The 23,390-nt window shown below is 50.3% G+C and overlaps 1 protein-coding gene across 1 annotated transcript in view; it reads right to left on the bottom strand.

Annotated features, from left to right (window-relative positions):
* The window catches only part of ZNF536 (zinc finger protein 536), a 288,952-nt gene extending 269,558 nt beyond the window's left edge, over window positions 1-19,394 (bottom strand). The window contains exon 1 of the mRNA XM_027079287.1: window positions 19,264-19,394. The gene's annotated coding sequence lies outside the window, so the exon portion shown is untranslated. The remainder of the gene's footprint in view (window positions 1-19,263) is intronic.
* Window positions 19,395-23,390: the final 3,996 nt, after the last annotated feature.

The raw sequence follows: 23,390 nt of genomic DNA, 5'->3' as shown, positions 1-23,390 counted from the left end.
CAGTTTTTTCCCGTGAAGCTAAAACCGCTCTAAAAAGTAAAATCAGTTAACAAAAAAAACATAATGAGAACAAAAATGTTAAGTGATCTTAAATCTTACATTCCAAATAAACTTGAACTTGCATTAAAATAATAAAAAGTTCCGGGCTTCCCTGGTGGCGCAGTGGTTGAGAGTCCGCCTGCCGATGCAGGGGACACAGGTTCGTGCCCCGGTCCAGGAAGATCCCACATGCCGCGGAGCGGCTGCGCCTGTGAGCCATGGCCGCTGAGCCTGCGCGTCCGGAGCCTGTGCTCCGCAACGGGAGAGGCCACAACAGTGAGAGGCTCGTGTACCGCAAAAAAATAAATAAATAAATAATAAAAAGTTCCCAATAAACTACAATGGAGAGAGGCAGATCCTTTAGTGCATCTGAGACTCAGCAAAACGCAGAGACACAACTGTTCAGGAAGCATCTCATCACGGCAGAGGCAAGGCTTGATGTCAGAAAGAACATAGTACGAAAACGTCATCACCAGTATCACTGAGGGGAACTTGCGGGCTCTCCCAGCAAAGGGTGCTGGGCAGGAGCAGCCCTCCTCAGACAGATAAACCAAAGGTCTGGGTGACAGGCCTAGGACTAGAACCTTCATTCAGGTCAATAACATTAATACAAGTAACAGTCTCACCGTCGGCCAACTTTGCACCAGGCCCTAACCGTTCATGTGCTTTATCTTTATTTTTAGGGGCAGCAGAGCTCATGAGCGGCAGAGCTGAAATGAGGACCAGATGTGTGTGACCCCACAGCCAGTGCCCTTTCCTCCAAGTCGCAGTGTCTCCCCAGCACTGGCGTGTGCGTGTCCAGTGCATTAATGAACCGTGATTCTCTTGTGGGAAGGTAGGGCTGATGTGGAGAGAAGTGACTTCTCACGTGTACTTTCCAGGCCATACTATTTATAGGCAGAGCTAACAATTACCACCCAACATGGCAGAAGGGGAAATGTTGTGTTTTCCTTTCTCTTGGAGGGGTGGGATGGCGTGTGGTGGTACATAGGGGCCTGGGGGCAGGATGTTGAAGATGGCATTTCTGCTGGTGCAGTGGAGCAGACCTAAGAGATACACCTGGGCCCGTCACACACCTGGGGATACATGTGATGTGGGGCAGGGAGGTAGCAGAGAAGTAGGGGTGGGAGGGGGGTTATTTAAGGAAATGAGCATTTACAAATGCAACTCTAGTAATGACATACCCACACACACCTAACCACCCATTTGCACACACAATTACCCAATTTGCACAGGTTCATAATAGATAAGTAGGCGATAGGTGGGCACACCTGTGGGACTGGCTTCAGAAAATGAAAGTAATCCTCTCATATACAAAGGAGGAGATTAAAGTCCTTTAGGGAAAGGTCTTGGACCACCAATTAGATAGATATCCAAGGGCGTCTGGTGTGTTGAAGGCCCTTGTTATGTGCGGTGACCTCCAGTAAGAGTCACCGAGCCTAAGAGGTGTTTGCCCATCTGATGGCTGGGCTGCTGCACTCTCATCTGTGCCGACCTTCCCTGGCCTGCACCTCCTGGCCCCAGCCAGCTCGCCTGCAGACCCCTATTCAGCTTTCACCTCCAAACCGCAGGCTTTGTCTCCTCCACCACTGCCCCATACAAACGGCCACCACACACCCAGGCTTCCACTGGTTTCCCTGCCTACATCCTGCCTACGTGAGCCCTTAAACAACCCTTCACACGGCAAAACAGCCACCCACTGCTCTGCAGATAGAGACCAAAATCCTGAACATGTCTGCAAGGTCTATGGGCTGCCTCCACCTCTCTCCAGCTCAGCGCACAATTCCTCCTTCCTCTCTGCCCCCCAGCCCCACTGCCCACCTTTCAGTCCTCAGATTCACCCAGTTCCCTCTGTCACAGGGCCTTTGCACTGGCCAGTCCGTCTGCCTGAAATTCTCTTCCCTGTGCTGTGCCTATTTAGCCCCTACCCAAGAGATACCGCTCCCTGAGGCACCTGCCAGAGTTGTGATTTTGCATTTCTTCATGTGATTATCAGATGAATATCTGTCCCTTCCTCCAGCCTGTAAGCTCCATGAAGACAGGGACTGAGGCACATTCCCAGTGTTTGAGGATGAATGAACTGCTGAGTGAGCATATGCATGAATGAATGAATGAATGAGACCCTCTTCCTTGAGGCTTTTGCCTGTGCTTCTCATGTACCACCTGTGTATTTGCCATGATAATTGTTCTCATTGCTTCCTCTCTGATAAACTGTGAACGTGGTGTGAGCAGGAACCTGGGCCAAGGGATGAAGTTCCATCTATGCTTGTTGAATGAATGAATGAATGAATGAGAGAATGGTGAACTGTTGTGAGCCTCAGAATTGTTCCTGTTGCTCCGTACCTATGACTGACGTGATGCTCTCATGTACAGTACTTCTCCCCAGAGACACCTTCGCATGGTAGGTGTCCCATATATTTGTCGATTAGGTAAAGGAATTAATGCTATCACGCTGTGCCACACAGATAATACAAAAGCGGTTTCCAATATGTCACTGAATGTTTAGTTTAGCACTTACACAATGTTTAGCACTTACACAATAACTGACATAACCACTGCAGTAGTTTTATTTGAAGTTACCAAGCAATTTAAAAATTAAATGAGCATGCACCCTGTCATATTCTGATCTAACTATGCACTAGTTTTCAGGACAGAGGAAAAATAGTTAATTACTATTTGGTACCACAGCCCTCTCCTTCCTTCTACTGTAATGTAATGTAGTCAAATAAAGAAGTTACTGTAGTGCAATTTTCATCTCTAGAAATAAAACAGCACTTATAACTCTTTGTTTGGGAGTTTAATCTTAGCTCACTTAAGAGCATGTATCTGATGTACTTGTAAGAACAGAGATACCCTGGAAAAATGGGAAATCACACAGAGGCAGAGGGTAGGCTGGGAAGCAGCCATGGCCGGGCTCCTCGCGGAGCAACCGGATAACCACAGGTAATTACTGCCTGCAGTAGCTCAGGGCATGACTTTTACATCTCAGCCCTCCCAACCCTTCGTTACTACCCTGAAATGGGGCCTTGCACTGTCTCCACATGGGCGTGAACTTCTTAAGGCTAAATTTTGTGGTCTCCTTAATGAAATCCCTGTGTGGCTGCTTCTACCCTCCCTTTGTATTTTACATTCAACCGCAAAATCTTTCTGCCCCCTCCTCTCCTGCCCCCCGTGGATTTGTGGTTTCCTTCTGGTTTCCCTGCAAATTCTGGATGACACCCATCGGGTCCCTGGGGCTCCTCAAGGGAAGACTCGAATTCCCTGAGCATGGGCATGGCTAAGACATACCCGGGCTGTGGGAGTGGAGACATCCCCCAGCCCCCGCCCCAGGAAGCCGGAACCTCCTTCCTCCCCAGCCTCCAGACAGCTGAGAACCGCAGCCTGAAAACGACACGCACTTGCTCATCTCTCCTGGTATATACACTTTTTTGGGAAATCCTTAACCAAATAGAGGCTAGAGGGAGAACACAGGATTTATAAGATATGCCACATCAGCTAAATTAATACTGATTTGTCCTGGGGCACAATTACAAGGTTTAAGGTTACAATGAGACAATTACGTTCTAAGACAGCTTGAGAAGGGCTGGCAGAGTTGAAATCAGAATAAGGGAAAGTTTGGTGGAAGATTCCGTTTCTAAGTGAATTAGAAGAGGTGTTTCTTCTTCCTCTGAGCTCCTTAAGCATTTTCTCTCTTCCTCTTGATCTTTCTCAGACCTTGGTCTGTTCTGTGCTTTATCATTCTCTACAATTAAGCCCTGATTCGGGGGCCAGGGGCCCCTCTGCACCTGGGATCAGAGATGGGGGAGACATTGCATGGCCACCCGTGTAGGAGTTCCTTGGGGATGAAAGGGCAGAGACACGACTGTGGGGAAGGGATTCCAAGACTGATCAGAACGACCTGTCCGGGTACATGCAGGGGCCATGGCTGGAACCCTGCTTCGGTAGAGCTTGACAGGGATTCCTGGGTCCCCAGCATGTGCTTCTGAAGGCACAAACGTGGTACCTAGTGAATAAACATTAATGCCGCCAGTGCCCAAGGTCATACAGTGCCTGAGGTTTACAAAGCACTCTGTTGAGAAGACTTACAAAGCTCACAGAGTAGGGACTTCTGTTTATTCTGACAGGGGGATGGGTGCTCCCAGGGGTCCAGAGCCCCACTGGTGCAAAGGGGGACAGGTGTAAGTACTGGGTGTGGGGAGGAAAAAGAGCTTCGGTTTCCCTGTACCACAATTAGAATCTTCCAGGAAAAGCCCACATCTGCCTGCTCATCCTGTCCTGTCTGTGGGGATCTCCGGCTCTCCCTGGGTGCTTTTAAGGCCGGGAAAGACACCAGGCCCAATGGGATTGGAAGCATGACAGCCCCCTCGAACGACAGCGAGGCTAGTCTCCGGCTAAGCCGCAGAGTGTGGGATTCTCTCTCCACGGGCCCAGCTGGTGAGTTGGGAACAGCGAGGGGGAGACAGGGGCAGGGGCCGGGGAGTGTGCAGCCTTGGGACGCACCCAGGTCCTGAACCTCGTCCCCTCAGGCCTTTCCCTTTGTAGAGTCAAACTCCAATGTTCCACTTGCTGGCATTTAAAAATCCTGCGAAGCCACCGCACGCCCCGTGACCCTTAAAGAGTATTTTATTTAATGCCCTTACTCCTACCGACTCAGGCTGCCTTTCTTCTCATACAAGCCTTTTTCAGCTTGAGAGCTTATTAAAAGGGAGAGAAGAGAAGTCTCCTAGCAGTTTTCACTTTATAAGTTCCAGGGTACACTAAAGACAGCTGAACTGAGGAGTAAAGTAGAGAAAAAAGCAAATTAGCCAGAGTCCCTCCTCTCATTTCTGCTCAACACAATCTCAGCCCCTGCTCGGCCACGCATAGGAAACGGAGTCAGTGGACAGTAAATGCTTAGTGATGAGTCAACTCCCACAGGGCAGGGACCGCGGTGAGGAAGGTCCCTCACGGAGCATCCCTGAGGCCCTGAGCTGGCTGTCTGGGAAGACAGCTCAGAGAAGGAGTGGGGGTACCCAGGGGAGCCGGGACCACAGCAGCCGTTTGAGAAATCTCAGGGAGAACAGCAGAACTGTGTGCCGTGTGCCCTGGCCAACCCTGTTTCCTCTCTGATTCTGCCGGAAACATCTTTTTCTAGACACCTTTACAGCTCAACTTGGAAAACATCACAGCAATGCTCTCAGCAGCCAAGTGGTCCTCCTGGAAAGCAGAGTCGGAGGGACCCACGGAACTACGTGCTGTCTGAATGGGCCGGCAGCACCCCCTTGGGCAGGGCACAGGGGGCAGCAGGGAGGGAATCCATGGGGACTCAGGAGCCAAGGGCACCGTCACTCATCCACTCTACAGGACGTTTACGAGCCCACACCTTCAGTGATCCAGCCCTGTGCCCGGCTTAGCCCAGTCTGGAACACCCACATCAGTGAAAAAGGCAGAGAGCCCATCTGTGATGAATTTCACCGTAATACAGCCCTCAGGGGCAAGTCATTACTCATTTGATTTGTACTGGACAGGTAAGAGATTTCTGAGCTGGGGAGTGTGGACAAAATAAAAAACCACCCATGGGAAACATGCATCTTGGGACAAAAGTAATTTTCTTTACAATGATCTTGTGCCCAGAGTAGAGGAGGGGCAGGACCCCCCTCCAAGATACCCAGATCCAGCAGGGGGCCCGCGTTCACCCTCTGAGCAAGCGTTCACCCTCCAAGGCAGCCCTTCCCAAAAGGTTCCACACACCAGAGCATCAACAACTGCATGGGTGACCTTCCGACAAGTCCTTTTGAGTGGAACTTCTGCACAAACCAACCCTCCGCCTGGGAGTCGTAAAGCGGGGCACACAGAGCACAGGCACACCGGGTGGTCCCACATCAGAGGAAGGGCAACAGGAGTTCCCATGCAGTCCTGTGTTCCTGGCTCACAGTGGGGGAACCTGACTCCCTCCTTCGCCACAGCACTACCCCACCAAGCCCTCAGACCTCCTCAAGGGGCCACGTCTGCTTCAAGGGGAGACTTCCAGGAAGCGGAGCCCCGCAGTCCATCACTCACTACGTAATGTCCGACCGCCAGCTGTCCTAAGGAGGCCCGGAAGGGCCCAGCACAGGATTTTAATCATGGAATGTGGGGAAACCCATGATGGAATCTCTGTCTTCCCATCCGTGACTATGGACTAACCAGGAGGAAAAAGCACCTCCTCTCCACCCCAAGCCTGAACAAACCTGGAAGCACAGCCCTCTGCTTCGAGAGAACTGGTCTCTGGAAAGCAGCCCCCTCACCTCCCCACAGCGCCCTCACACGCAAGCACACACCTTGAGAGCCCAGACGCCTTAGCTGGCTGGTTCCCAGGAGTGAAGAAGCTGGAGCAGCCCCACCACGGATGGAGATGGAGGGAGGAGCCCAGGGTGTCAGGGACTGCACCCACCGCATACAGCACCCGATGGCAGGACTGCAAGAGGCCACAGCCACAGGCCACGACTGGATGCTGCACGCCGCAGAGTGGGACCTCTCCAACCAACGGACCCTGTGGGCCTGGGCAGTAAGCACCACGGGGGTGACTGGAGGACTGGGGACCCCAGCAAGACTCTGCTGGGTGCCCCTAGGACGCCTCTCTGACCCCACTGAGCATCCACAATCGTAGAGAGCTTTAACTTGACGTTCCTCGCACCCAAGCCTTGCAGAGGAAGTCCACACATGCACTTTCTCTGAGGCCCCTGGGTAGGTGATCTGTTGGCTAGTGTGTCTTCCTTCGGGTTGAACAAAAGCGGCCGCCGTGTGCTCTCGCTCACTCCTCCAGAATCTTATAGCCACTTCCCTGTCCTCACTTCCCCACCTTCTCTCTCCCACAGCACCTACTATCTGGCCCAATCAGCGCCGTTGCAGGCTCACGAGCCTTGAGACCTGACAGCCACGGGTCGGGGGAGAAATGCGGAGAGGGAAGGGGACCCCTCAAGGGTGCAGCCTACTGGCCACCTGCCCACGCCCAGCTGGTACCTGCCCCACCCCGCCACAGTCCCCTCCGGGCCCAAAACCTTCTCAAGGCAGGGTCTGCGGGGCCTCCAGCCCGGTGTGCCCGGCAGGAGATGAATAGTGTCCGTGTGAGCGTAAGGCAGGGAGGCCCGGGCCCTGGACCCCGGCCCTCGGGGACGTGGATGGCACATCCCAGCAGCCATTAGTGTCTGCAGCTTCTCTGCAATCAGGGATTAAGCAACAGAGGCACCAAATGTCCCTTTCTGTGAGCATTTGACCTTATCTGGAGTGTGTCATCAGCTTTGAGAGTCATGGCTTATGTCAGTGTGGGTGAAAAACGACCTCCACGACTTCCAAATTGGGATCACTCTGCTCTCAGCAGCAGATGTAAACCAAGCCTGTGGTAAGTGGCAATAAATGGTTTGGAAAAAAGTGGTGGGTCCCTCACTTCCATCAGCCACGGGAGGGCAGAAAACAGGCTCTCTCAAGAGCCTCCCTACACCAGCCTCGATAAAGCGGTCTTCTGGGCTCACCTGCATCAATCAGAGGCTGGGGGGCCTCAGGCTCTACTGTGCAGAGCACAGATCAAGCCCGGCTGCAGCCAGCGGCAGCCCCTTCCCGGGTGCCAGGCTGTTCCCTTCCGCAGTGCACAGCTGAGCACCTGCTTTCTCCCACTTCCCGGGTTCCTCTCAGGCTTCCCTTGGCTACCATCCCAAGACTTAGGCAGGTTCTGACCACAGGGCCTAGGGGCCTACGAGCGAGGGCATGTCTTGTGCCATGAGTGGGTGGGGGGTTTGTGTCTCCCCTGACGCTTCAATCACAAGTCAAACAGACCAACTCCTGACGGCACACTGCTTCCTCTAGCATCTTTTTTTTTTTTTTTTGCGGTACGCAGCCCTCTCACTGCTGTGGCCTCTCCCGCTGCGGAGCACAGGCTCCGGACGCGCAGGCTCAGAGGCCATGGCTCACAGGCCCAGCCGCTCCGCGGCATGTGGGATCTTCCCGGACCGGGGCAGGAACCCGTGTCCCCTGCATCGGCAGGCAGACTCCCAACCACTGCACCACCAGGGAAGCCCTCTAGCATCTTTTTATCAGAATCTTAACACACACATGTTGACATGCTCCCTTAAAAATTGTTGATAGAATGTGACTTTGCATGAGCCCTTGGAAGCAGTCCCCTGCTGTACATGCCACCAAGCCTCAGACAAGCTCTGTCTCTGTTCCACTGTGATAGAAGTGTTCAGTGAGATGCAAGATGAATTTCCAAGTTTCTTCCATCAAAAACTCTTCCTGAGAGCCTAAAAATAAATACCTATTGCCCTGGCTGTGTGCCAGGCACTGCTCTGAGTGTCTACAAATATTAATGTTGGCAAACGTTGACTGAGGACCTACTATGTGCCCGGCGGAGACAAGAACAGGAGGGGCAGATGTTTATATAAAGACTCTAGTCTGGTCACAGATAACAGAAACCTGAAGGCTCAGCTGAGGGAGGGGCTGACTCCACCCACTGCTTTCGTAGTGAGGTGAATTTTCAGCTGGGTCTTGGAGGATGAATAGGAGTTTTCTGGGGGGTGGGGGGAAGATAAGTGGCTGGCTTTCTAAGACAAGGAAATAGCATATGCAGAGGCATAGAGAATTCAAGAGCCCGGTGTATCTGAGGAATGGCGAGGTGCTCAGTGACAAAGAAAAGAGGTGCCAATGAGGAGGGGAAGGGCAAGGGGTGGGAGGATACCATATGAGATGAAGCTGGGAAGGCAGAATGGGATCAGGTAGCAAGGGGCCTTGGATGCAACGCCAGCTGACAACAAAACGCTCTGGGTCATATTTTTATCAAAGTCTAAGTTAGGAATGGGACAGAGGGACAATTCCACATGATCTCTGGACATCACCTGCCAGTTCAGTGACTGGGGACTGCCATTCAGTAGGGCATCCATTGGGGTCCCACTAAGCACACAGTGCTCTCTAGGGCTCCGGTCCTACCCAGCTGGAGAACAAAGTGATAACACGAAGCGTGTGCCAAGGCAGTGAGTCAGACAACAGGGGAGGTTCATGATGGAGGTGGAATTGCATCTGGGCCTGAACAATGGGTCTGAAAATTTGCGGAGAAGTGAGTGGAATACAGGCAGAAGGAATAGTATAAGGCCGGATGTGAGGGTGGACAGCGTGTGGTGTGCTCATTCCCAGGGAGAAGGCAGCTTGCCATGAAGGGTCTGTAAGAAGTCTAAGGATGCCAAGTGAGGACTGGGGCAGAGATGGCCTCGAATGCCAAGTTCAGACGGTAGAACACTATCTTGCAGGTAACAAGGGGCCACCACCACATTGGGAACTGCAAACAGCTGGTGGTGGAGTTGGGAGACTCATGATGACAACACAACAGCTACAGCCAAGAATGACCAGCGGAGGAATTCAACATCATAACCAGGGTAATGGCCAAGTTACCCAGCTCACGGGGCATCCATCAGGGCACCCAACAAGAGCTTGTCCCCTCCCCAGAATTGGCTCTGCTTCTTATAACACATGATACCGGAGACAGGTTGCCCCTAGCTCCTCCAGTCATCTCAACCACCATGACCCCCACCCACCAGACCACTGTCTCCCTCAGTCTCTGGATGGTCTGCAAACTCAACAACCCTCTCTTCCCTCCTCCAGTCCCCTTCCCTCCCGGCCCTGGCTGGCCCTGCAAGGCCCTCCCCTCCTTCTCCCAACTCCAGCTGGAGAGCACCCCTTTTCTAAACAACATCTCTGCCCCTCCATCCTAAGGCACTGTATGTGGACAACCCTTTGACCTTCACAGTCCACTTGGGTATCATGGGTTCCGTGCACATCCCATGGGCAAGGTTCCCCAGAATCAGGACCTCCATCCATGATGGAAGACCCCCATGACGCCCAAGGCAGAGCCTCGCCCGTGAGATCATTTGATAGAAAAAGCACTGGGCATCCACTTCATGCCGTCCACTAGCATGGGGCATCTATGAGATGTCCTTAGCCTGTCCCCTGTTCCCCACCAGGCCCCCATCACATGCACAGTAGGTGGCCCCCCCATGGATACTCAGTCAACATTTTGGGAAAGAAAGAAAGAAGGGTGGGGGAAGAGAATAAAATGAAGAAGCGTGTGTGAGTGGCCGTGGGCACTGGGGCTGCAGGAGAGCACGTGGCTGAGGCCACACCCGTGTCCAGCTCACAGAGCGGCCAGCAGGGCTGCAGCGGCCTCCACCGTGTCCCCTCAGGCTGTTCACGCCCCACACGGGGCACACCCCAGGCTCGAGCCAGGAGGGGCTCTACCTACTTGATGAAGTAAGTACAGTCCTGAAAACTTGAGTCACATTCATTGTTTCTAGGGGGAAAAAAACTGCATTTTATTCCAGATGCACAAGAGTAAGTTGGCTAATTTTGAGGATTTCTATGGGGAATTCTTTTGAACAAAGAAGAATGGCTCCCTGATTTATGTTTGATAAATGATGATTTCCTATACCAAATTTCCTTAACACGGTGAGCACCCATATGTTCTGAAGTCAGAGGGACTTGCACGCCCGTCATTACGTCCATCCCCACCAGCACCACTCGGGTCGCACGTGACCCAGTGCATTCCCACATCTGCCACAGTTCCTACCCAAGCAGGTGCACTTCTTCCCCTCACCAGGGATCCCTGTCTGTGCGATGCATTAGTAACTTATGTGGGGGTCTAGAAACATGGATGCTTCTAGCTTCCACACAGGACTTCCTTCTTAGAAAAAAAATTTCCCTGCCCACATCCCATCCACCAAAAGAATGCTTAATCAATGAAAAAATTAACTGTATCCCTAAATAAAGAAGTGCAGATATTTTCTTTACAGTGCTTTATTAATTTGTAAATACCATTATTGAATTTTTGAAAGTTCTAATTTAAATGTATTGATCTATTATTGTTTTGTAGATTTTTCCACCCAGATGTCTTAGAGGAAATGAATGGCTAACACTGGACCACTGCAGTTGCAGCAACTTGGCCAAACCATAAAAGAAGAGCTTTGCACACATGATGCTGAAGGTATTACGTAGTGTCTAGTCAACAAAGCGGACGTGTTCATACTCAATCCAAATCGGACAACTTTCTTGTAATAACTGTGTCGGTAGCCCTCACACGGGAAGCGGGATAGGAGCATGACTGTCCCTATGCCAGCGACCAGGGGGCAGTGAGTAACACATCAGCCAGTGTGAACAGAAGAAAGTCTGCTTTACTCAAAATGTCTCACATGGCCATTCTGATGAGATCTAAACCAGGGGGAAAAAAGCATTTTCTCCTCCCTGCTTGCTCCCTTCCAACAAAAGAATTTAAATAAGAAATATATCCTGTTTTTCCCTATAGTAAACTTCATGGGAATTCATTTAGCAATGCTTTGATACATTAAAGCTATTTGGATGGGGGCTAAAGGGCCCAGAGATGGAATAAAAGGGCCTGGGTATCGTCAGGTCAGCTCTGTCTCCCTATAGACCTTGACTGTTTCCATCCCTCTACTGTCCCCACCATCGTCCTCTCTCACCCAGTCCCCTGTCATCCGCACAGCAAACTGATTACAACGTAAGTCACATCACGAGGCTCCCCTGCCCAAACCCTTCAAGGCTTCCCATTGCCCTGGGAATTAGCCCCTTGCCCCGGCCCACAAGTCCCATGTGACCTGGGCACCACCATGGCCTCATCTCACTGCATCTCTCCTCCCTGGCCCTCACGCTCTGGCCCAGCTCCTCCGGCACGCAGTCCTGCTGCCACCTCAAGACCTGGGTCCCCAAGGGCTCCCGTCCGTCTGGATGCCTAGCTTCATCTTACTCTGCAAGTCTGCCATCAAAGGTCACTTCCTCAGGGAGGCCTCCCAAGACCACCACCATTGCATCAGGCACCCCTCCCCGTCATACCACCCGCTCTTCCTCTGCTCGTGGATTTGTTGGCTACGTATCCTCTGTCATTCCCCCATTCCTTGTCCGCTCACTCCTCTCCCTGCCCAGAATTTAAACAATGACCTCGTCTGGCATTCAGTCCCTAGCACAGTGCCAGACACACAGCAAGCGCAAAAAAGCATTGATCTAATCAAGAGAAATGGGCTCACTATGGGGGCATGACTGGTGTCGGTGATGTAGAAGCATGTGTTGGGCACCTAGGTGACCATAGGGCAGGTTCCTGCTGAGCAGCAGTCAGATGTGAGCCTTCTGGAAAATGGCCCACCCCCGCCTCAAGAAGCTGCACTTCCAAGGGAGGCACAGGACTGTGATGCTCACCCCAGGTGCCTTAAGGTGAAACATCTGTGGCTGCAAGACTCCTTCTGGTCTAAGAGCACTCACATCTGAGGCCACAGCTAAGTTTTCCTGCAGAGTTTGAGACAAATCAGTTGAGTCACTTTTGAATTATAGAGTGCTAAAAAAATTAATATTTATGATTCTTCAATATCTCACCTCTTTTTGGCCACTCATAACTCAGACTCACTTGGCCTCGAAGCTTCTTAGGGCCGAGTCACCACGCTCTTGGGGGGATGGACAGGCCTGGCTGGGGAGGGTAACAGTGTCCAGGCCAGACTTCACAGCGTGGGCCCATCTCCAACGCTTACATGCACCTCCAGTGTCATGGACAAAGTTTCCTGCCAACGTTCAAGCCCGTGTGCAAATTTCTATGCAGGCAACAAAGAGGGCCTTAGGCTGGCTAATTAGGGGCGCGATTGCCTAATTGGGCCACGTAAAGACAGGACAAAAGGCTGACTGCTGGCAAAAAAATTCTGTTTTTGGAAAAAGGCCCTCCCCAAAGAATGCCCCCCTACCTGGGGCTGGGGCTTTCCATCATTTTGTGTTTACTTCCATTTTGGGGGTCTTCGGCACAGCCCCCCGCTGGAGCTGCCCAACGTGGGAGGCATAGAGAGTAACACGTCCTCCCTGGCACTGGGCCGTGCTCTGAAGGCCCCCCGCCACAGCTCACCAGTTCAGTGACCCTCTAGTCTGAGCTCCCTCATCCACAGAACGCCATCCTCAAGTCCTTCCTCAGGGCTGCTGTGGAGCAGAAATCAGGCAGGGCTAGAAGGCCCTTAGCACAGTGTTCGGTCACCAACTGTCACTATTAGTCCAGGAAGGCTGCACAGCTCGGCGAAGTCGAATTCAGTATCAGCTGACTTACCCCTGTCCCTTGCAGTGTCTGCTGTGGCCACTGCAATGACAGCCCCCCCGCCCAGGGCCTCTCTGCCCTGCCCTCGCCCTGTTCAGTCCCTGGACAGCCAGCCTAGCTACCCGTGACCTGCTGTGCCCAGCCCTTCCCCTCTCTCCTCCCAAACCCTCCTTTTCAGGTCCTCACCCCAAAACCTCTCCACCCTTCACCCTCTCCAGATCTTAGACCTCCTGGCAATGACCACATGTACCTGTCATCCTCCTTCCATTTCATTCGAACAAGAATCAACTCAATAGAAAGTACTTAACAAATTTATTTAATTACATTCAAGTATCCCCATGACCTACTCAGGCTGCAAAGGGCTCCGTGGAGAAGACAGCGGCCAGAAATGCATTTTGCCAGACAGGGGGCCATCACTGCCTTAAGGAGAATCAAGTCCTACCCCACTGTTATAATGACACACAGGGCACAGCTCGGGCTAGCCATCCCCCTAGGACTGGACTGGGGCTCCCCACCCCAGGGACATTTAATAGGTAGACCCATGACCAGCTAGACCAAGGAGGAGTGGGGACGTTTTATTCATACCTTTCCCCAATATTGTGTCGGCTCCAGCCAAAAGAATACATAAACTTCAAAATAGCTCATGTTTGGGAAAGAAAAATAAAAGCAACATTCTTAATGTCTCAAATCATATTTATAGGAAGTTTTCAAAGTACTGCACATACATTATTTCCAACTGGTCCTCCCTGCATGCCAGGCATTTGATGGGGCTGGAGTCATTCCCCCCTCCCCACACTCCTCACCCCCAGGACTCAGAAGTTCAGAGACACACCAAGGTCACTTGGGGTCAATGAGACAAGGGCCCAAAGCACCTGGCACAGCGTTTCACACACAGCAGGCCCTTAAAAGTCAGGGCAGTTGGAGTGAACCACGTCAGAGGAACTCTGCCCCTTGGGAGGTCCAGAGTGGAGACAGGCTATTCCGACCCTTTTAACAGGCACTGGAGATGTCCTTCTTTTCTTTCCATCAGAAACTTGTCAGTGGGGGTTCCTTTCAGCTGTGCCCCCCATGCCCCACTTTATTTGCTGCTCACTGAGAGCAGAAGGGACCAAGGCTGGGCAATGTAGAAGACAGAAAGAGGAAGGAACAGGGCATGGACCTCGGGGAACAGGGCAGGGACCTGGGGGGAACAGTATTGAATCTAAAGGGGAGCCTCCCAGAGTGGCCAGGAGTTTCCCACCATCTCCGAAGGAGCCAAACCGCCCCAATTCAGTGCCCAGAGCATCACTTCAGGAGAGTCAGAAGACAAAAAAATGTCAGAAGTGGTGTCAAGGTGGGGACAATAACAGGGTCGGGAAACACTGCTCTGTTCTCTTTTAGAAGACACCACCCATATTAGGAAGGCAGGACAGGCACTCAGACCACCTCAAAGACGAGACCGAGTTACAGCAAGGTCAAACCCCTTGTTCAAGGGCACATCAAGGTCAGGGACAGAGCTGAAGTCAGACTCCAGTGGTCTTCTGGCCCTCTGAGGACGCAGTTGAAGGCGGGTGGCCAAGGGGGCCTGCTGGGCACCTAAGAACCCGCACAAACAGTTCTATAAGTGAGGCCCAAACGGGGACCTGCCAGGACTCTGGCCACTTCCCGAGGCTGCAGGGGACTGCAGCTCCATCAGGGACTGAGACGGTCCCCTGTGGGCACCACCACATGTCCCTCACATCTCTGCCCCAGAGTTGTGCCATATCAGGTCTCTCGGTGATGGTCTCTCAGAGAACCTTCCAGAGCCTCCATCCCAGGGTGGCTGTGGACTCCAGCCCACAGTGCAGACACTGGCTACCTTGGGCTTCCCCAGGACCCCAGGGATGGCCAGGTAGCAGATGCCTGTTCCCCCAGCACCCACTGTGCACCAGCCACTATACCAGGTGCTGACGCAGCAGCAAACATGCCAGCAAGGCCTGGCCCCAGGGAGCGAGGGCTTTAATGAGGGAGGAGGCAATAATCAAGGGAGCGGGTGAAGTGGCAATTTCAGCAAGAAGCACTATGAAGACACAAAACATGACAAGAGAGTGGCCGATGGGGACCCAGGATGGGCAGAGTGGTCCAGAGGGGAGGGGACTGTTGAGCTGAAAGCCACATGAAGATCCAAAGGAAGAGCATTTCAGACAGGAAAACAAATGCAAAGTCGCTGAGTGAGCTGTCACTAGGATGGCATCTCTCTCCCCCACCCGTCTCTGGACCCTCACCCATTCTGTTTTCTAAAGTGAGAATCTGTCTGGCCTTCAAGGGCTAAATTGAAGAGCATCCAGTAGGTGCTCAATATGGGCTAAGTTGAAATGGGGCTGTGGCGCCTGGGCAGGTCATTATCTGCTCTAGAGTCATGGGGGATCCAGATGGCGAGGCACACGTGTCCTGACCCCCCCACTGCCTCTGGAAGCAGGCCCTTCTGAAGGGGCTGACCAGGGTGGAGCCTACAGACACAGATCCACAGTGGGGAGGACACGTAAATGGAGGTCAGGAGATGGGGAGCCACCCATGCCATCAACATATAGGCACACATGGTGGGGGAATGCCAAGTGTGGACCACAGACACACAGCATATGGCACTTGGCCCACAAGGAAACCTAGGCATCCAAGGAGCCACTGGAGAGCAAGGGACTGGAGGAGGGGCCACAACACCCACCCCCCAGCACACAAGCCCACACTCACATGGAGTCACACACACGTTTAGGCTCATGTACGTGCACCCACATGCACACACTCATTATCCACGCTCACCACTCACACAGACACATACATTCAGCTCTCACTTAGGCTGCCTACACACACAATGCTCAAATGCACACACAGACGTGTGTGCACACACAGAATCATACTCACCTGCAAATACACATGCTCCACACATGGACACATGCTTATCCACATACACTCACGGATGTGCAGAGAGCTCTCACATACATGCACGTGCACACTCACACTGCCATAAGCACTGGAATACACCCATTCACGTACACATGATGCAAACACTCATGCACACTCACACACACACATTCATCTCCTCATACCCACACACTCATGCACACCGTCACACACCCACACATTCAAGCTCACACAGTGTCACACTTACACGCACCTTCAGGGCATAGTCACGCGTGGACACCCACCCACACATGTCCGCGCAGGCATGCACACATGCACAAGTGCAGGCGCCAGTCCAGGACCCTCCCACGGGGTGGGCCGGCGGCGCGGGGCAGCCTAGAGGTGAGTTCCCCGGCAGAGGATGCGAGCAGGGCGCAGGCCCCGGTTGGGCTGGGGCCCGGGTGGGCCGGCGCGTGCTGGTGCCCGGCGCAGGTAGCAGTAGCGGGGCGCCCCTGCGCAGCGGACCCGCCGGTGATTACTATGCGCCAGCAGCTGTCTCGGCGCGGTGACGGCGCCTCTAATTGATCTCATTATCTCTCCTCCGTAAGGTGAAGTGTGGCGCTCGGCGGGGCCCGGCCGGCTGGCAGGCGGCGGGCCGGCGGGGGCAGCGCTCGGCCCGGGGCCGCTGCACCACCGGGCGCGCCGCCAGCGAACGCGGGCGGCGGGCTGCCCTGTGGCCGGCTCCCATCCCCGACTAGTGATTTCGCCAGGAAACAGCGCGGGCCCAGACAGCGGCGGCGGCGGCGTCCTGCGTTCCTTTGTCACTCCCACCGTCTTTGGAAATTGTTAAGAACCCTGTTTGGTCGGATTTCCCCTCACCTTCCTCCCGCCCAGAGCCGCGCGAGCGCGGCCCGATCTCCGGGACGCTTCGCTCCTTCTGGAGCCAACAACAGTGCTCCCCGATGAGCCCTCTGCCGTGGGCAGCCTGCGCCTGAACGGGCGCCCTTCCGGCCAGCCCAACCGGGGACCAGCCCCGCTCCTCCCGGCCGCCTGCCCGCCGCACCGCCGGGTGGCTGCTCCCCCTTTCTCCCTCCCGAGTCAAACCCTCCCTCACTGGAAGAGAGAGTACAGAAGCAGCCTAAGGAGTTGCAGGAGGGGGTGGGGGGGTGGGGGTGGGAAGGAAACATTCAGTTTGTTGTGCTTTCCTCGGGTTTGTTTTCTTGCCAAAAAAATTACCCCCTTTGTCTTTGCGCAAAAGAGGCAACGCGGGCACCTTTTCCTGGGCTCCCAGACGGTGCCAATGCGCCTTCGTTAAGGGCAGCTCCTGTTCCCTTTCTAGCCTCATCAGATATATTTTTAACATAGAAAACACTATATTTAATTGGTTATGGATCTCTGTTCTCTTAGCACTACTGGATATCACAGAAAAACACATTAGTACAGAGCAATTAGTGCGATGGCAGTAAACAACTAAGGCACTATTAAGCTGTGGGTGATTAAATAGTATTACTTTTTATTTTTTACGGTGCTAGACTAAAAGATGGAGGAGATTTAAAATATATATGTCCGTTAATATTAATATAAAATGTAAATAACAGGTGTCTTCCACTTCTTAAGGTACAATATATACTCAGCACTTCACTCTAGAGAGCATCTTTTTTTTTAAATGAAAAGATCTCTTTCTTTATACACTCGAGGGCAATATTTCTTATCTTCATGCACCCGGATATTTAAGCAGAAATATTTTTTAATTGGACTTATGGAGTCAGGCAAAATAATACCAATACCTATATCACCATAAAAAAAAAAAAGCTTCCTCCCAATTGAAATATACTCCATCATTTCTATCTTTTCAAAGAGCGCACCAAGCATTCTATGATAAATCGACTGCAGGCTGGAGCAAATGGGCAGGCAGTGGGTAGGCTGGGCCAGCCCGACTGCACCTTGCTCCAGGCCCATCCTCGCCCAGCGGCCATGGCAGCCCAGGCCGCTCTCCCTCCGTGTATGTAGATCATCCTCGCGGTTCTGGCACATCTTTTCCTCGGCATCTGATTAAGTTAACAATGTGCTGCTATTTGCATGCAGATTTGCCGGGGCTTTCTCTCCAGCTGCTCCCGGAGACTTGGTCTTTCTCTGCGTTGTGATAGCACAGCAGTCCCTAAATGCAATCTTTGTCAGACCCAGGTGTGCTCTCATTGAGGACGCCTTCGTTCCAAGCAATTTTTCTTTCTGTAGCATTTATAAGGCTCTATTATAGTATAGCCACATCTGGAGGAAAATTCTCCTATTAATTATATACTTTTACCACTAGGAAGACAAATTCTAAAAGATACCAACATTTTTGTTGTTGTTGTTCTTATCTCTTTGACAGCCTGCGTTTTATTTTATTTTGTTTTCTTTTTCCAGGCATTTCAATATTTAAAGAGCCATTAACCAAGGGGGGATGGGGTGAGTTTCCAGGAAAAGAGAAACAACAGGCCTAAAATCTTAGTGTCAGTCCTGCCCTACCTCAGCCAGGCAAGTCTGAGCAAAGACACCAACTGAGGCCTCTCCGAAGGCTGTGGAGTTGGACATGGGACTCAGGATAGGGGCCAGGCACGTGTAAAAGAGTTCTGTTCTGCTGGAATTAAAAAAAGAAAAAAAGCAAGTGCTATTAACCTTTAACCTCATCTGCTCCCAGATGGACACTCGCTCACGTCACCTAAACGCCAGACCATTTGATTCCTCCACAGTTCGAAAGCAGAACCAAATTGGATCAGCATGGTGACCCAGATGCTGTGTTTTCTCTATGGGGTGCAGGTAATTTTTCAATCAGCTTTGAGGTAGATTAAAAGAAAAATCTTGAGCTAAGTATTCATTCTCATTTTTCAGAAAGAGACAACAAGAAGCTTTTGCCCACAGAGTCTGAAATTTCCTTTAGAGCTGATGGGGTTGTTTTGGTTGGTTTGGTTTGGTTTGGTTTTGGTTATTTGGGTTTTTTTTTTCTTTTTAAAAATCTCCTTTGGTATAGTCAGATCAGATGGTGATAGGGGATGGATAAAATTAATCTGAAATGTAGGAAAACTTTTAACAACTGGGTAGTCCCTATTTGAATTTATATAATACATTTAAAGTGCTAGAAAATGTAATTTTTGATTCAAAAAATATTTTGCAAAGGGATACGTACTTCATGAACAAGAGTATGTATGAGCGTGTGTGCGTGTGTGTGTGTGTGTGTGTGTGTGTGTGTGTGTGTGTAAGTGTCCTGTGCTGGGGATGCTGCACATACACTCATACAAAGAAAGCTGAATTACTTTGAAACCAGGGAAAATTGAAATGGAACCATGTTCGCTTTTCAAGCCAAATGCTATCAGGTAAAAATCCAAGCAGGTTTTGGCAACTTAGTCAAGCTCCTGTGACAACAACGCTGAAACCCAGTCTTCTCCTGCCACCAAAACTGGTATCAGAAAGAACCCAGGGCCATGTTCCGGCAGTACCAGGGGCGGCTCCCAGTCAGCCACACGTGAGCAGAAGATCACGCAAGAGGGGTCTTTCTGAGTCCTGCCTCTGAAGTCCCCAGTTACTGCTCCCAGCCACTGGCTGCCTCCGCTCACTGGTACTAACCCCTTTGCCTCAAAACGACCAATCATTTTCACTCTCTGCTGCCATCCATTGTCTGCGTGCAGACAGAGGTCAGAAAGCCCCTGCAATTAGAGTCCATCTTTGGGCCATGCTTCAGCCTCAGTTTCTTCAGCTCTGAAATGGGAAGAAGACACCCCACCCCAAGTGGGTATTACATGCATGAAGGACTGTGAATCAGGTTCGAAATATAGATGATAAATAAGGGTAAAGTTTACTGAGATTCTTTTTCCTTATGAATTAGCTGCCTCCCCCTCCCCTTCCCCGCAGGGAAACAAGCAGCGGATTCTGGGTCCCTGATACTTAAAAATCTATGCATTAAAAAAAAATATTTTTAGACAAATAATGCAAAAAGAAAGAACTGATTTTTAAATTTGACCCTTCTAGGGCCACTTGCCTTTTAAATCCTCCTGCTTGCTGGCATCCCAGCCCCCTCAGATACCCTCCTGCAAAAATAGAGCAGGGAGGCAGATGCAGTGATACTGGATTACATCACTGGACAGCATGTGGCATTGAGGGGAGAAAAAAAAATAAGAAAAGACAAATGACATTTTGCTTCTATAGTGTGCTATTTTAGTGGTGATGGCTTGACTTTTGGCCCAAACGCATATGCCAATGGCAAGGCTAACTCCAGGGACTCACAAAAAAGAATGTGTGTTCACAGCTGTACTGTACACCAATACAGATTACATGTTTTCAGTGTTGCGGCCACAACAGAATGCTAATTAACATACTGGAGTGATGAGAACGGCTGCAAGGGCCTTATTGTTCCATTATTTCATGAAGCCCAGCTGCCTTTGTTTATGTCACTTATCCTCTCGTGCCACAGGTTTTTACTCCAAAAATACTATCCCAATACAACGTTAATATTTAAAAAACAAAGAGGTGGCAGATTGTCATTTTTGTGTCAGTCTCAAACTGCAGAACTGTTAAGCTGTTCTGGTTCGGTATTTAGAAATAATTTAACAGCCATATTCAGACACTGCCTGCATTCTAACATAATGGCTGAATACTTGAACCAAGCAAATGCATAACTATCCTGACATCACTTATGAGATTTAGATTGGTCAGTTAATGGAAGTCTTTACCAGAATCAATACCATAACAGCTTCTTGAAATGAACGTGATTTTTTACACGGAGTGCTGCAAACACTAACTACAGAAATATACTACCTTGGTACCCGGCACAAAGAAGCTAAGATGCAAAATTAAGAAGAAATTACATTTTTGCAAACTAATATTACAGTCGATTATTAAAAACACCTTCAAAAATATGTACTTATCGTTAAATAATTGGAGAGCATTAATATCACCTGTGCCTGATTAATCTTTTTTTACACTTTTTAATAGCTGTTTCACCTACTGGCTACATTATCAGGTTGCTATTAAGTATTGATATTGATGATTGATGTAATAATGATTAAATAAAAAGCCATATTTAGAGCTTGTTTTTTGGTAAATATTTTTTTCATAATCCTCATTCGAAAGAATACTGTCTGCTGGCTAAATTAGTTTTTTTTTCCTTTTGCCTGGATTGTGCATAAAAGTGACATTCTATAAAATACAGGTTTCCTCAAATAGTGTTCCACTGGCAATCTATACATACTACAGTAATTTGCAGTCGCGGTCAGGGAAAGCTGTTGGCTCAAGCCCAAAATGTTTATGGTGCATTGCTTCCCCAAAGAACAAAAACGCCCTGGAGTTTTATTTCAGATTTCCCTAAATGCACCTTTATTGACACCAGGTACAATAGTTGGGGAAATACGTAATGCCCCAGCACAGACGCCATCAACCAGGGTCATAAATTAAGTTAGCAAAGGTCTCCCCTAAAAAGTATAGCACTCCACTAATCAAAGCCACACTGTCGCTCAAGAACACAAAATCTTCCCCACAGCCAATTGAGTGAACAAGCCAGAGTTGCTTTTTAACGAGTTTAACTGGTAATCTCAGATAAATGGAGAACTGCTTGAAGTGTCTGTCATCTATAAGGCAGTAATGAGAGGATTTAGAGCGTTCTACATCCCAAACAGCATAGAACCAAGAGAATGCCACAGGTGTGTCTCCATGTACGACAGAGGGCTTTTGCAGCTATGGCCATCTCCCCACCGTGGACACAACATAGATTTTTTAAAATTGGATCCAGGAGCTAGTGAAATTTTCCAACTGCTCTGTGCTTAAGACCCCAGCGAGCTTATATATCAATTATAATAAACTTTTCATAATAGCAGCTCAGCCTATTACTGTTTATTTTTTTTTCTCTTAACCTAAAAGTGGAACCACTTTATTCTGATTGCAGCCAATGAAGAGACTCCTGAATTGGCTTCTCCTAAAAAAAATTGCTCAAGAATTACAGAAGGGATCCAGGTAAATAATATTCAATTACACATGCACGTATTTTCATAGAAGAACCTGCGTATCTTATGGTACCGGGAGAAAATAATATCATAACTCATCCTTTTGTAATCTGTGGGAGAATTTTCCCTCTTTCTTTATGATGTTTATTTACCAGGTCAAAGCAACAGCCAGTCCTAGCTGCACCCTGGGACCGGGGTACCAACATCTCGGGCTGCACAGTCACCAACGGGTCCAGCTCCATTTGCTACAGCTTCAGTTTGATCCTCTACATTTAATGCATTCATGTGTCGTGTGCAATATAAAATTCGAGCCCTGTGCTGCTATTCTGAACATCAGAAAAGTGTTAAATTTATAAATAAGAGATCAAAATCTCTTAGTGGGCAGAAATAATATCTTGAAAATAAACACATGGACCCACCATTTGGACACATTTTTAACAATCTTAATCCCACTCAAACTTTGCAAAAACTCTACTGAAAATTTAACCTTGTGTTCTTGAAGCTGAAACTGACAAAACTTAATAGCAACAAGGCAGTGAAACACTAATAAACTCATTATAGGTCACATAAATGGGCTGTCTGCGGGGCTGCCAGACAGCACACATAAGCAGCTTCAGTTGCAAATAGCATAGGCAAGCAAGGTGGTGCGGGTGTCTGTGTGGACAGTTGGAGGGAGAGGATTTGGTAGCACTTCACAATAAGTTTGCTAAATTTACTTGATTAGGCAGTTCATTTAGAAATTTCAGATGCTAATTATAGGTGGATGCAGACAAGCTGATATGGAAGAATGAGTTTTCCCGAGGCCTGAAAGCCACATCAGGGCCCACTCCTGCAGAATGGATTCTGAGTCCTCAGAGCCCTTTCCACCCAACTCCCCTTCCCCAGGCAAGGTGAGCTGCTGAGGAGACATCTCGCACCAGGCCACCGCCTTCAGACCCCCTCGCTTCTCCCAGCAGGATCTATGGAATCATCCCCGGAATTGATGGGCACCAGACACTGCACCCTGAGGCCTACTTGCCAAAATCCACTGACACACATGTTCAGTTTGGCTTATGTGACGATTTAAGAAAATCACGTAAGAGTTTTCCACTTGCAGAAACTGGCTGAGTTCCATCTGAAAATCCAGACTTCTGACCTCTCTAGAAAAATCCAAAGGTCTAGCAACACTGGACCCATTGCCATGGGCAACCACTGGGGCGTGCACCTCCGAGTGGTCGCACCCTGTTCACTGACGAGGATGCTCTCACCCCTGCAGCATTGGAGCCCTGCCTCCCTCGTCTATGCCGTTAGGAGGCTGCTGCTCAGAGGAAAGGGAAGACGCAGTCCAGAGAAGCCTCAGCAGAGGAAAGCTGGAGGGTAGACAGGAGAGCGTGACCTCACATTCCAGGCCCTACCTACCAAGCTCAGCCAACACACAGCTGCTGAGGCCAGTTCTACCCCATGCGAGT

Source organism: Aethalodelphis obliquidens, unplaced genomic scaffold (genome assembly GCF_003676395.1).
Source record: "Aethalodelphis obliquidens isolate GAN/ISIS:26980383/991018 unplaced genomic scaffold, ASM367639v1 scaffold43, whole genome shotgun sequence".
In the NCBI taxonomy this organism is placed as follows: domain Eukaryota; kingdom Metazoa; phylum Chordata; class Mammalia; order Artiodactyla; family Delphinidae; genus Aethalodelphis; species Aethalodelphis obliquidens.
The sequence above is the reverse complement of the archived record's forward strand: the minus strand, read 5'-3'. Positions and strand labels throughout refer to the sequence as shown.